General features: G+C 32.8%; 1 long non-coding RNA gene across 1 annotated transcript; it reads right to left on the bottom strand.

Annotated features, from left to right (window-relative positions):
- Positions 1-2,024: 2,024 nt before the first annotated feature.
- On the bottom strand, positions 2,025-2,367 carry LOC142237796 (uncharacterized). The gene is made up of 2 exons (XR_012722574.1): positions 2,283-2,367; positions 2,025-2,220 (listed from the first exon to the last, which is right to left on the bottom strand). It is a non-coding gene; the product is annotated as an uncharacterized LOC142237796 (long non-coding RNA).
- Positions 2,368-5,989: the final 3,622 nt, after the last annotated feature.

The following is a 5,989-nucleotide window of genomic DNA, read 5'->3' as shown; positions in this document are numbered from 1 at the left end:
AAAATTTGTGTTCCAAACATATAATGTTTATAGCCAAACATATTTTTTTTTTTTTTTTTTTTATGTACTTTATTAATGCGATCTATCTTACATTGATATTTGACATTATTCGTGGTTTTTGCAAATTGTACTTCAATGGTGTCGACCCAGTGGTCAACCCATATTAAATATTAAATTTAAATTTTAAATTCATATGTGCGTCTACGCACACATATACCTATGTATAAATACATATATACATGTATGTATATTCACACATATATTATATAATGACTTAAACTAGTAAATCCTGCGGGGCTTTCCTTTTAAGTCTTTTAAACGTTTCTCGACTTGACATTAAGTTTGAAGCAAGCGGATTTGGGTGGTTGTCAATTCTTATTTTGTAGGATAAAAGTTGAGATACAATTTCTTCTTTTACTGTCTTTATATTCAATTCTTCATGGAGGCGTTGATTGGTTATGTATGTGGGAGCATTTGTTATTGTTCTCAATACTTTCGATTGAAACTGTTGTAGCACTTTTATATTTGTATTTGAAGCGGTTCCCCATAATTGAATGCCGTAAGTCCATACAGGTTTTATTATACATTTGTAGATAAGAATCTTATTTTCCAACGAAAGCTTAGATCGGTAACCAATTAGGTATTTCATTTTATTGAATTGGATATCAAGAGCTTTTCTTTTAGTCTCTATGTGTTTTCTCCATTTCAGTTTTTGGTCTAAGTATATTCCTAAATACAGTGCATCATTACGTTGAGGTATCTGTATTTGGTTCAGGTATACAGGTGGGCATATTTTGTGTTTCAAAGTAAATGTTACCTGGGTTGATTTAGATTCATTTGCTTTTATACGCCATTTGCTGAGCCATAAGGACAACGTATTTAAATAGTCCTGGAGAGTATTGCTTGCATTTATTTCATTTTTGTCCACAGCCAGTATCGCTGTGTCATCAGCAAATGTTCCAATAATAGCTTTCGAGGATTTCGGGAGGTCCGATGTGAATAAAAGATAGAGTAGGGGACCGAGTACACTGCCTTGAGGTACGCCGGCCCGAATATCTTTAATGGGACTCATTTCACCAGCTTCTTGAACATAAAAGTGTCGTTCTTGAATGTAGGATGATATAAACATATAATAATTTATTGGTAGTATTTTCTTGATCTTGTAAAGAAGACCTTCGTGCCAGACTTTATCAAATGCTTGGGATATGTCGAGGAAAGCAGCTGTACAAAAATTTTTAGACTCGAATGCATTGTTAATTGTCTCAACTAGTCTGTGAATTTGCTCAATTGTACCATGTTTCTTTCTAAATCCGAACTGATGGTTTGGAATTAGATTTAGTTGGGAGACGATTGGCATTAGTCGCTGTAGAAAGAGTATTTCGAGCACTTTAGAAAAAATTGGTAAAAGACTAATAGGACGGTACGATTTCACTTGGTCATATATATATATAGCCATATATATATATATATATATAGTCATATAGCCAAACATATGAAAAACAGTCTTTTTCATCCGTGTGGGCTATAGACAATTATGAACTTGATATGAACCAATTTTTGAGTGATTGGGGATCGATTTATCTGAGGGCTATATATAGCTATAGACTGATATGGACCTAGTTAGGCATGGTTTTTAACGGCCATATACAAGCACACACCCAGAAAAAAGTGACCCCTTCTTTAAGTTAAAATGAACTCATTGTGAAGAAAGTTGAACTTCGTATAGCGCCAAAGACATTTTTATTTGTTTGAACGATGTGATTTTCGTAGAAATTAGGTATAATGCATTCCATATATTAGTTAACATTTTCCTATATTTATGTACCACTATACTACAGAATGAAAAAATTTAACTGATTTGAATTCATATATGGAATGGTTTTATTGAAATTTTTTCATTCATTTGGACAAATCTTACACATTTGTGGTAAAACTTTTACTTCATAATTCGAACTGCTTACCTTCGTTTTTAAATACAATTTTATTTATTTATATAAACAATTTTATCTTCAATAAAAGACATGTTTTATTAATATATTGAATATATTTATTAAGAATCAACAGCATCGAATCTCCTTGAAATATTAGTTTATTATTCCGCTGTTTCCAATTTCCATGTGATATTATCAACTGTAAAACGCACTTTTTCTTCTTCTTGTACTTTTCACTTTTAATAAGTTGCTGCCTAACGATTTTGTCCTCCTTTTACAATTTCAATATCTACAAATATAAAAAATCATAAACCATTTTTGTTACAAAAGGTTAGCGTCACTGAATATTACCTGATAATTGAAGATTCCAAAATGAAGACAAATGAAAGGGTTGTTATTCTGCTGGTGTTTTCTTTCTTTATATACCATCACGAACATTGATAGATTTATTTTCAAAAAAATTTTCTCACTAATTTAAAATAATAAATATTTTATATATTTTATTTGTTATTTATTATATTATTTTACAATATTATTTTTTAACAATCTTTCCGTATACCACAACAACGCGATTCCAACTAAAAAAACAACCCACGCGCAAACATATCGATTACACCCACGCGCAAACACATAGATTGCGATGACAGGTATCGATTACAGGTAGACAATAGAAATATACGAAAATTTCCTATATTCTAACAAGTGTGTTTCCTTAAGTTTTGATTGGATTGCATACTTCTTAGTACGAATGAACTAAAATATTTTTCTATGCCAAGTGTTGTTCGTATGTATGAAAAACTTTCTATTATAAAGGAAGTCGCAATTATCATTTTATAAGAAATTTTACTAATTTTGAGGAAACTTGGTTTTAGTTCGGTTTTTGTTTATTTTTACGAATGCTTTGTTATCGGTGAATAAAATTTTCTTGTTCAGTAGTAAATTCTTATACCCAGCGAAGAAAATAGTATGAGTAAAATTCCATGCCTTATTCTAGTTAATGAACTATTCCTAACTGCTTACAGTATAGGATTTTTTTCACTGAAACGAGTAAATTTTATTATTTCTCACAAAAATTTACCTTAATGGAAATAAAATGGATAAACTATATTGATGAAAAATTTTTCCTTTAGTTTCGAAGGCACTTTTTTCTGGGTGCAATGTACCAAATTTCAACTGACTCGGATGAAATTTACTCCTCCAAGAGGCTCCAAAACCAAATCTCGGGATCGGTTTATATGGGGCCTATATATGATTATGGACTTATATGGGTCACTTTAGGCGTGTTGTTAAATATCATATACTACCACCACGTACCAAAATTTCAACCAGTTCGGATGGATTTTGCTTCCCCAAAAGGCACCGGACGTCAAATCTGGGGATCGGTTTATATGGGAGCTATATATAATTATGGACCGATGTAAACCAATTTTTGCATGGTCATTAGAGACCATATACTAACCCCATGTACCAAATTTCAGTCAGATCGGATGAAAATTACTTCTCTTAGAGGCTCCGCAAGCCAAATCGGGGGATCGGTTTATATGGGGGCTATGTGTAAAAGTGGACCGATATGGCCCATTTGCAATACCATCCGACCTACATCAATAACAACTACTTGTGGCAAGTTTCAAGTCGATAGCTTGTTTCGTTCGGAAGTTACCGTGATTTCAACAGACGGACGGACTTGCTCAAATCGACTCAGAATTTCACCACGACCCAGAATATATATAAAGGATGGTTAAAATTTCAAGGGCCGATGTTGATTTTAAATAAAACACAAACTATTTAGGAAATTATTGTAATTTTATTTTATTATGATATATTGGTATTACTCAATTATGTATGGAACAAAATATCGGCCAAATGGGCGCCGCGACCTCGGTAGCACACCTTCATCCGATGGTCCAAATTTTCGATGACGCTGAGGCATAATGGAGGTTCTATGCCGTTAATGTCCCGAATTATCTTTCTTTCCTTTAACTCTTGAATTGTTGCTGGCTTATCGACGTACACCTTTTCTTTCAAATAACCCCAAAGAAAAATGTCCAACGGTGTCAAATCACATGATCTTGGCGGCCAATTGACATCGCCATTACGTGAGATAACACGGCCATTGAATTTGTTGCGCAGAAGAGCCATTGTTTCGTTAGCTGTGTGGCAAGTGACACCGTCCTGCAGAAACCACATATCGTCCACATCCATATCTTCCAATTCGGGCCATAAAAAGTTCGTTATCATCTCACGATAGCGAACACCATTCACAGTAACTGCCTGACCGGCCTCTTTTTGGAAAAAATACGGCCCGATGATGCCGCCAGCCCGTAAACCGCACCAAACAGTCACTCTTTGTGGGTGCATTGGTTTTTCGAAAATTACTCTTGGATTCTCATTCGCCCAAATGCGGCTATTCTGTTTATTGACGAATCCACTGAGGTGAAAATGTGCCTCATCCCTGAAGATGATTTTCTTCGAAAATTGATCATCCACTGTTGCCATTTCTTGGAACCATTCTGCCCATTCACGACGTCCATGGTTCAAATTGAGTAAGTCTGAAATAGAGAAATATCAAATAAAAATCGGAAAAAAACTTGGCGTTTAGGTGTGGTTCACATTCAACATCGGCCCTTGAAATTTAACCACCCATTACTTTATGTTTTAAACATGTTTTATAGTGTTAACCAGCTTGATATGAACAGAGAGAGGGATGTAGCAAAGTTAAGATAGGTTGGATTAGCGCGTATAGAACTATTATTTTATGTTTGTCCAAACGCACAATTCAGACACAATCAGATCAATGATTAACATGGATTTTAAAATAGTTAGCCTACTTTGACGGTGATGTGTGCTGTTTTTTTTACGATAAAATTCCAGGTAAATATGTTTAGTGTACTTCCTTTTATACTAACCCATACAACTAATATGGCTAAGTACTCATTCGTAGTCACATACAACAAAAACGAAAAAACAAAACCAGACATGCAACATGACACCACTTTCCTGTTCATCTTGATATCCTGTGCATTCAGATTTAATTTTCTTATTTGGACTTGGACATTGTATTGAGTATTGTCAAACACAATAGAGTTAATATGAAATAGTGACCAAATGAATCCTACTGCACAACATACAAATAAGCAGCTTCCACAGCGTGCTTGGACATTGACGGTAAAAAAATTTGCAAAATATGTTTTGAAATTGAAAAGAATATGTGAGAAATTAAAAATCCCTTAAAGTTTCGGATGACGTCGATATCACAATAGGTAAAAATTTTGGTAAAACTTCCTATAGAGATGAAATTTTGAGAAAATTTCCTATAGAGATGAAATTTGGACAAACTTTCCTATAGAGATGAAATTTTAACAAAATTTCCTATAGAGATGAAATTTTGACAAAATTTCCTATAGAGATGAAATTTTGACAAAATTTCCTATAGAGATGAAATTTTGACAACATTTCCTATAGAGATGAAATTTTGACAAAATTTCCTATAGAGATGAAATTTTGACAAACTTACCTATAGAGATGAAATTTTGACAAAATTTCCTATAGAGATGAAATTTTGACAAAATTTCCTATAGAGATGAAGTTTTGACAAAAAATTCCTATAGAGATGAAGTTTTAACAAAATTTCCTATAGGGATGACATTTTGACAAAATTTCCTATAGAGATGACATTTTGACAAAAAATCCTATAGAGATGAAATTTTGACAAAATTTCCTATAGAGATGAAATTTTAACAAAATTTTCTATAGAGATGAAGTTTTGACAAAATTTCCTATAGAGATGAAATTTTGACAAAAATTTCCTATAGAGATGACATTTTGACAAAATTTCCTATAGAGATGAAATTTTGACAAAATTTCCTATAGAGATGAAATTTTGACAAAATTTCCTATAGAGATGAAATTTTGACAAAATTTCCTATAGAGATGAAATTTTGACAAAATTTTCTATAGGGACGAATTTTGACAAAATTTCATATAGATATGAAATTTTGACAAACTTTCCTATAGAGATGAAATTTGGACAAACTTTCCTATAGAGATGAAATTTGGAC

Source organism: Haematobia irritans, chromosome 5 (genome assembly GCF_050003625.1).
Source record: "Haematobia irritans isolate KBUSLIRL chromosome 5, ASM5000362v1, whole genome shotgun sequence".
In the NCBI taxonomy this organism is placed as follows: Eukaryota; Metazoa; Arthropoda; class Insecta; order Diptera; family Muscidae; genus Haematobia; species Haematobia irritans.
The sequence above is the reverse complement of the archived record's forward strand: the minus strand, read 5'-3'. Positions and strand labels throughout refer to the sequence as shown.